Below are 9,759 nucleotides of genomic sequence, written 5' to 3' on the forward strand. Positions count from 1 at the left end.
GAATTGGGGGAGGGGAACAGCGTTGGGGAATCGGGGAAGGGGAACAGACAAGTTGCTGTCCTTTTGTTCTTCAGTATAGTTGTGGAGGACGTCGGTTCATTGGCCCATGTTGGTATTATCATTGCGCTCTTCCAGGGTGAGGCAGTCGCTCACTGGCCAATGCACGGCGGCTCACGGCAGCTCACGAAAGCTCACGCCCGCTGCCAGTCAGCCCCACTGCAGCCTACCCGCCGCTGTTGCCTCCTGGCAGCCCAGCTCCAGGTCGAGCTGTTGTTCACCATCTTAGCTGTAGAGGGCGCAGCGTCACTGGCTCTCATGTGAGATCCGATTCAGAGCCCTGCTGCTCAGAGCTGGCGACCCAAGCCAACTCTTAACCAACGCGCCACTTGGCCGGTGGAGAACATAATATTTTAAATCTTTGTTTTATTCTTCATATTTACAATAGTTCTAAACTCTAGGATTTGGAATTTCTTGTTGACTGTGATTGATAAGATAATAGATGATGCAATCAAAAGCATCGAGGACGGTGTCTGATGAACGGTGGATTTTTGGTAAGCCTCGGCTCTCTTTCCTGTTTGCCCTACTGAATATCAGGCAACCCAACGGCAAGTTGTATCATCACAGGACCTGACAGAGGACCCAAAAATGTGAATTTGAATAAATCACCTGGGGATTTATATTGAAGACACATACGGATTGAAACATGTATTTTAGAGGAGTTTTGCTTCTTGCTGCCAGGGAAAGTGGGACTCTAGATTTTAGGAGTGACTATTATGTGTGAGGCTTTAATATAAAGATAGAGTGCAGGGACAAAAGAGAAAAGAAGACAAATTTCACAGAATCTCCAAAGGAGACAATAAAAAAGGGAAAGGACACACCAGCCCCTAAAGAATGACAATTCCAGGGCATTTATTATATGCAATTACCTGTTCCCTGCTTATACCACTCTGAGAGCATCTCCATTTATATCCACTTACTAATGTCAACACTGTAATTTTCACTTGTCTTCTCCTCTTCTTTCATGAATGACCCCTTTTGCCTGGCTGTTGACTTCCGTCTCCCTGTTGTTCCACTAATGGCATTCTGTAGAATATCTTGACAGGGATACCTGGCATGACTGAAAAGCTGCTAGATTCACTGTGATGTCCAGTTGCTTAGCAATTTGCTCCTCATCCTTCTGGTGACACGACCAGCCAAGGTCAATACTTATTGCCTTCCTGTGAGTGGAAGCACATAGAGTTCTGTTTATTTGCCTACTGTCATTATTGGAATTAGATGTCTAATCCAGAGGAAGGATCACAGTTATCTGCCATAAACAAGGGCCTCTTTTCTGGAAGATTCTACTTTGTTGATAATTTATGGTACTAGCTTTGAATACAGAATTTCTAACTGTGTTCCAAAGTACTAATATAGCTTGTGAAAATGTATGTCGTGATGTTGTCCAAACAAAAGTACAGTGAACAAAATTGGACGGTTTTCAAAGCAACAAGCCATGTTTTTACTTCTTTTGGACCTTTGTGTATGATTATGTGAATAGTTGCTGCCCCATACTTCATTTTGGGAAGTTGATGAATTTAACTGATGAAACTCTGGGTTAGTACAAGTTGCCTTGAAAAGAACATAAGCAATGATATAGGATTGACAAGACATTTTTTTCAGGCTGATTTCCCCAATATTGTTTGTTGGATGGGTTTTGAGGATTCTAAGGTCTCAGAAAAAAATGTCTTGGTTAGCGTGGCCTCCAGTGTTCAATTACCTCGATCTTAATCCTAAATTTGGATGAAATGTTTTTGTCTTTTCTTGAAAATATTTTCTGGGAGCCTGTTTCAGTCTGTTCAACTAACTAAGTAAGGAATTTAGGAATCCAAGTATTTGTGGCTCCAGCTTAGACCATTTTATTGGGAAACTTGAAAGAAAAATATTTTGGGAACTGTAGTTAGACAGATTTGGGTAAAAATTCTAGGTCATTAAATTATTAGCTAAGAAATCTGGAGCAAGACTCAACGTCTCAACATCACTATCCCTATTTTCCAGGTAAAGAGTCTAATTTTCCTGAAGTGTGTTGTTACAAGCAAATGACTTACTGAGACTCTCTAACACTCATGGTAAAGAGTGGACATCCAATACATGTTGCATATAAAAGCCCCTAGATTCAAGTCAAAAGTTCTTGAAAGACTGGTCAAGGTAATTTATGTTTTCTTTAGAAGAAATTAAAAAGAAAAAAGGTATATATGGGGGATAGCTTTCTAAATTAGGAGCTATAAGAACAATATGATTTAAAAAATAGTAAAATTACACATATAATTACTTTCTAATCTTTTGAATATTTATATATGGTAGAAGTACCTCTTCTGGGTTAAATCATTTTGAAAGCTGTTAGGCTAACAATTTTCATCCCATGGTCCTGTTATTACTGGGTTTTATCCAGTTATATTAAAGATACATATGTGTTCAGATAATATTATACAATATATATGTTGTCATATTATAAATGTATAATAACTATATTTTGCAAAATTACTTTGGAAACTTTTATTGCAGTATAACTTAAATACAGTAAAATATACTGTTTTGGTTTTGACAAATGCATACAGTTATGAAACATCAACATACAGTTATGAACAGCTTCAATATCCCCTCCCCCCAAAAAAGAAAGTCCACTTGATTCCTTTGAGATCAACATTCCCCCATTTGAGCCACTATTAATTTCTTGTTTGTTTTCTGCCTTTATATTACAGATAGAGTTTATATTATGTAGCCTTTTTAGCTGGCATTTTCACTGAGCACCATGAATTTGAGATTTACCCATGTTGTTGCTTCTAATAGTATTTTGTTTCATTTTAATTGCTGAGTAGTGTTCTATTGTTTGGATATATTATCAGTTGAAGGATAGTTAGGTCACTTCCAATTGTGGAAAATTGCATAAAATCACCATAAAGTTTTAGATAATGATTTCTTTGTAAACATTGGCTTTCATTTCATTTGGGTAAATGCCTAAGCGTGTGAAGAGTAAGTGTATGAGTGTGGTTGTGATGGACAAATTTATGAGTCAACTTGGTTGGGCCATGGTGCTCAGATATTTGATCAAACATTATCCTGGATGTTTCTGTGAGGGTGTTCTTAGATGAGATTTACATTTCAACCCATGGACTTTGATTACCTTCCATAATGTGGGTGGACCAATCAGTGGAAGGCCTGCATAGAACAGAAGACTGGCCTCCCCAGAGCAAGAAGGAATTTTGCCAATTTTGCAGTAGAGCCTTCAAACTTGAGCTATAGCATCTGCTTTCCTCTGAGTCTTCAGTCTCCTGGTTCAGCCTGCAGACTTCAGACATACACATCTCCATAACTGCAGTTCCTTAAAGGGAGATAGATAGATAGATATAAATAGATAGATAGATAGATATAGATAGATAGATAATAGATGATAGATAGATAGATGATAGATATAGATAGAGATAGGCACACACACACACACACACACACACACACCCTATTGGTTCTATAATATATTTCTGTACTACTATACATTCCCACATACAGTATATGGCTGTGTGGTTTATAAGTCAGTCAAAGACAGCAGAGTTGTGTAGCAGAAGTATGCTGGGCCCATATAAGTCAGTCAAAACTTTTTTTATGGAGTGAACAACCCTATTAGTAGGTAGAATAATTCGTGTCTTATAGATGAGTACGTAGGTGTTTATAGATTTCATGTCCCTCACCATAGCCAATATATTGGAGAATAAAGATTCAAATTCTTATTTTCTCCTCTCCAAGGACTTCAACTTGCATCTTTGTTGCTAAATCAAACTTTGTGTTGTAACATTTGTAAAGATCACATCACTTACCATAGGCTCTGGGTTCTTTATCAGAACACTGAGGTCTAGAAAGACCCTTTGTTTTCTTTTTTTTTTTCTTTCCTTTCTTTCTTTCTTAATTGTTTTTGTGTTTTTTTTGGTTTTTTTTTTAAATAAAAGCTATATAACCAGTTTCTAGCTTCAGTAGTTAAGAGGTGTGCAAAATGTGGGAATGATTTTCCAGGTAGTAACCAAGGTGGAGTCAGCCAGATTAACAGTACTTGGAGGAAAGTTCAGAGTCATCAAGATCGTTTTCTAAGAAACAGAAGACTAAAGGAGGATGGAAAGTTCCTGTATCTCTCCCCAACATGAAGGATCCGAACACTGTGATGGCTGGGTAACAGAGCACTGAGTGATTCAGGTTGAATGAATGCAGATTTAGAGACCCAGCTCTAATTCACTCTGAGAAGTGCTCTACTTGTTAATTTCATTGAAAATGGCAAGTCCATAGTCTGATAGTCTAATTCTCTTTGAAGGACTAAAGCAGTGAAAACTGGCTAAAATAGAGGGCTATTTTATTGGGAACTGAAAAGGTTATCCCCCTCAGGAGTCTAAGTAAGGACCAATGTGATAATACGAGATTGAACTTCTATAACATCTCTCTGACCGGGGCAATTATGTCAAGCACAGAAGCTTCTCTGTACTGGTATTTTCCAGAGAAGAGTATCTGAGGCAATGGTGTGGACACCACACTTCTCAGCGAATGTGCCAACCCAGTCTCTTACAGCCTTGGGACTCATCAACTCACAGCTCCAACATTTTAAAATCTGGACCAAATTACTCTTCTTTTCTTTTGGAAAATTTGACAACTTCTTACACAGATGGCAAAAAAAAAATCATAATCCCTCTTAATCAAAAATCAACTATTCATTATTGAAATCTTTCTTATAAATTCTTTATGCTTTAATCTAAATCATGGTTTCTCAACTGGGAATTGTTTGGCGAGACAATCCTGCGCATTTTAGCCTGTGTAGTGACCTTCCTGAATTCTTCCTTTTCTTCTTTAATTTATTTCAAAAACTTTTTACTGAGTGTTTACTATCTGACTGGACTTGTGCTCAATTCTGGGGATAAAGCAAATAAAATATCCTCTCATTTCTCAAAGAACTCTTGAGTTCATTATTTAGAAAGCGATGGAAGAAAATAACTGGTGTTTTAATTTGGTGCCTATCTTAAATACTTTTTCAATATAAATGAATGAATGTCAGTGGCAGCTCTTGCCGATGTGTGTGTATCTTATGCTATAGTTAAATGATCGATAGATAGATGACTGATAGAGAGATAAACAATCACCTAGGTGTTATTTATCTCAGAAGCTTCTACTTTAAAAGTTCTGTCTTTCAATACCCCACTTAGATACTTGCTCATTTAGTTTTTCTTTATTAAATGTGTAATATTGTATTATTTAGAAAGATAACTGAAATTATATATATATGATACAATGAATTCCATTGTAATACTGGAAACTTTGAATGGCGCTAATTTTCCAGTTGTCCCATTCCCAATAAACAGTGAGTGACCGTGTAACCTGAATAAGCTCCTCCGTGTACTACTTACAATAAATGACTCTCATCAAGTGGATACTCCTGCCATTAGAGCTACATCTATGGCTGGCCTCCACCTGGAACCCTGCTAGCCTGACCATTTCCTAACGACCTCAAGGTCTAAGCAACAGTTAGTGTTATCTGAAGGATGTGTAAAAACCAACGCTGATGTGTGTTCCCCGTGGGGCGCTTCTATAAGGAGGCTTCTGATAAAATTGAGGCTTCTAGCGAGATGTGTGTGGATTGGCATGGGGGAGCATGGTGCATTCGGGTGTGACTGCACGCCTGTGCCAGGTTGTTCTGACAGAGTACTTCTGTAAGAATTATTCCTTGAAGGTTGGGGCCCCAAGAACAAACTAGATGATGTAGGAATATACACACAAAGCAATACATAAACCTGATATATCGTTACTCAAGCCAGTTTAGTTGGGGTCTAATTACTCACCAGGGCAATTTCTGGAACAGATAAGATTATCTATCCCAAGCACGCTTCTCCACAGAAATTTCAACTGAAGTGCTTAGCACCGATACAGAAATATGTGGTAGATCCATAGGCAACATAGCAGAAGTTAATAAAACCTCCTTTATAACAATATGAAATTATGTATGAAAAACCCTAGAAATGTCACAGTTTTAAACCTAATAAATCAATTTTAAGACATGCATACCAATAAAACACCATATCTCTCTGTCTTTTACACACACACACACACACACACACACACACACACAGAGCAAGAAATTTCCTGAATAGTAATGTATTTATAACAAAGTTTATGGAGCAATCACCGATTACCTGACTCTTAGGTTAAATAAGTTTTGGTAAATTTAGCTTATGAATTATAGTATCATACAGTGTTTTTGTTTATGTTACAATATTATCAACCCATCTCAAACATTATTTGTATGCTAGGTGAAAAACATCATGGTATGCATTAATTATGTATGTATGCATATATATATATATATATATATATATATATATATATATGAGTGTTCACCTATAATATAACTGTGTATAACATTATTGGAAGAAAATACTGATATTTTGGAGTATTGGGACCAATTAAGCTTTTTTTCCCCCCTTTCTGGATTCTAAAAAAGGGTATGTAATTGTCATCTATGTCTGTTATGGTGAAGAAAAATAATAAATAATCTAAATAAAAATAAAGGGAGAGTGATCCTGGAGAAAGACATATAAAAAAGTGCATTGGACTCTGTTGAGGCCAGTGTAAATAAATCTAATTACTAACTGCCAGGAAAGCTTCAGAAATGTGTTGGGTGATTGATAGCCGTTTTTATCTTCTAAAATGAAGAGAGAGGGAAGAGGAAGCATTTAGGAAAATAAACAATGAAGGAATGTGAGGGGGAAGAAAGCCAGTGCTTTGCTAGACAACTGCCAGGGTGAACCTGATGGCCAAACAACACCATTCATTTCTTCATTTCATTATCAAGAAAGGAGAGCTTACACGGAAAAAAAAAACCCAATTATTTATTCTTGACCAATTTCATAGTTAGTGAGCCTTTGGTTATTATAATCATTTTGCTTTGGCAGTGGGACTCCTACTGAAATCAAGGTGGGGCCCAAGGGAGAACCTTGGGTTAGAAACAGGGTTCCTGTTTCTAGACCATTGCTTATCTTTTACTAATTTAGAGAACCCAGGCAGCAAAATGCCTGCTGTGACTTATCTTTAGTGTTTTGCAAAGAAAATTACATGATGGATGTGGGTCTCAAAACTGTCAAGTGCTCCTAAGGCGGGGGTTTTCTGGACACCCCGATATACACAACCCATCATTAGGCTGTGGTGATGACACCCTCTCTCAGGAAAGAGCTCATAGAAACCTTTGTGCAGAGAAGTAGGCTTTCTAGTACCGCCTAAAGGTTTTAAATGGGGTTTGAAGTTGCCCAATTACAGCCTTTCAAACAGAACCAAAGACAAGGTCAGATAATGTTAGGGCGTGGCCTATGGCTAGTCTGCAGGAAGGAGAACAGAACAAAGAACAAGTTTCTCTCTATCGATTGTTACAGCGCAGGAATTGAGTAAACAGGCTCTGCTTACTCCTTGTCTTGATTCATTGTCTTTTTTTTTTTTTCAAATAAATCGAGAAAATACACAAAAGGCTTTTACCTCAAGGGAGTGAAAAGAAATGCCCTGTGCCTTTTTGTTGCATTTGGCCTTTCTTCAGTGGACAAAGAAGCAGAGATTTTTTTTCCTTGAGTGTTGTTCAATTTCATCTCCATAAAATAACTACTAAAAATTTAAATCTCTGAAAATGTAGCTGAGGAAAGTCACTTTTGTTTTTGTGAATGTGATTATAGATCTTGAGTATCTGTTTTAATTGCTTAAAGATATGGACAAACTCTCTCCAAAAAAAAAATTGGGCAGCTAGTTAGTCAATCCTCCTGTGTGATAACTATCTGATGAATTAGAAGATACAACTAATGCACATACAGGGATTGTCTACATGCTATTTCAACCAAACCGTACCTAAAAACTGCCTCCAGTGTCTACGTAAGCTAATTTCTATACGAGTTTATTTGAGCGAAACTGGTGACATATGTCTGAGAGAAAGATCTCAAATGCTCTGGAGACTAACAGTTTGCTGTTTCTTTTCTGTATTTGAGATTAAGGAGGGGCTTTAAGAAAGATTGCACTGAAAGGAGGAGAAAGCAAGGCCGGGATTGGATTACAAAACAGCTAAGATTATATGCTCTCTGGAAAGTGGTCTGCTTTAGAAGGAGAGCTCTGAAAGGGGGCGGTCCTTTCAAAGGTGTGTGAGCCTAGATGCACAGAAACAATGGACAGGACTTGCTTGAGGCAAAGATAAGCCTTCCACTAAAGACGTTATGTGCCTGGGGCAGGACTACCCACAGGACCTGCCCAGTTAGGAATTTATGATCAGGTCACCCTCTGGGGTAAATTTCCATAGAACCTTTCTTTTCATCCACACACAAAAGGGGTAATAACTCCAGCAGGAGTGGCTTTACTTTCTCCCCTCCAGGACCTTGTCCTTCTCCCAAGGAAACTCATCTTTTATTTGACCCAAGACACAAATAACTATGATTTAATATCCACTTTTTAGATTCATGAGAAAAGTAAGGGTGAAATAAATGACCATTACTTCATCATACATTCTTCTTATTATCTTAATAAGTATTCGCTTAATTCTCTTCATTAAGACCTACATATTCTCTTAAATGTAATAACAAATCCTGAGAGTTTTCTCAGCTGCTTTTCATCCATAATGAAATCCCAGGATTATGAAATTTTACTCATATATAAGTAGTAGTTTTCAAAGTTGGGATAAGAGCCTAATTCTATCTTCATCCAGCAGTCATTTCACTTTTCTGGGCTGAGGATGGAGACCATGTCTTATATTCACATAACATATCATCTATATGACAGTTCTTCCAGCATCCTTGCTTCAGAATAGGCGTGGTATAAGAGGATGAGATTTCCATATACTAAAATCCACTAAATATTAAGAGACTACTGAAAGGCATACACACACCTGTGTTCAAGTGTGGTATTGGGTTGTCAGAAAAGTCATGACACATTTTTGCAACAAAAAACATACAAAAAATACGTCATGACTTTTCCAACAACCCAATCAATATATGTCAACGAGAGAAGGCTGTGCCATCTAATTAAAATATAAAGCTTCTTTAATTCAATGATATATTAAATCCCTTGGGAATTTGCTTGCTTTTTTTTCTTATTTGTTTGTTTGTTTATTTTGAGTGATTTTTGTCTTGTGTTCTACTCAGGGAAACTCTGCCACAATGCAATGAACTCAGGATTTGAAGTACATTTGATTTAGAGTGCAGTAAATCAGTCACATACTCGGTGTATTTTTGCATAAGTTATTGTATCTCTCCTATGTTATTTACCTCATCTTCAAATAAGAATAACTGTGTCACAGGGTTGTAATGAGAATCGAGTACATATTAATTAATCTGTACTCAAAAATGTAAGGTTTTTTACACTTTATAAGGACAATATGTATTAATTTTTAACTACAATATAACATTCTAGCTTGTCTATTGTCCAAAAATGTCTCCTCCTGTAGTTTAAAAAATCATGTCTTACAGATATGTCCCCATTGCCTATTATAATAAATACCACAGGGGAGTTATTCAGTTACTACTAAATACATTTAATAACACTAGACTTCATTCAATCTGGACATGAACGAAGAAACTTTTGAGATAATGCATCTATTGTTACCAAAATAATCATCTCCTTTCTACAGTCATCCCCCCCCCACCCCATCTACTTAGATAAATCTATGCTGGAGGGCTGGCCAAGTGGCGCGATGGTTAAGAACTGGCTTGGGATGCCAGAGGGCCCCGGTTC

This window comes from Hipposideros armiger, unplaced genomic scaffold (assembly GCF_001890085.2).
Source record: "Hipposideros armiger isolate ML-2016 unplaced genomic scaffold, ASM189008v1 scaffold_249, whole genome shotgun sequence".
Lineage (NCBI taxonomy): Eukaryota > Metazoa > Chordata > Mammalia > Chiroptera > Hipposideridae > Hipposideros > Hipposideros armiger.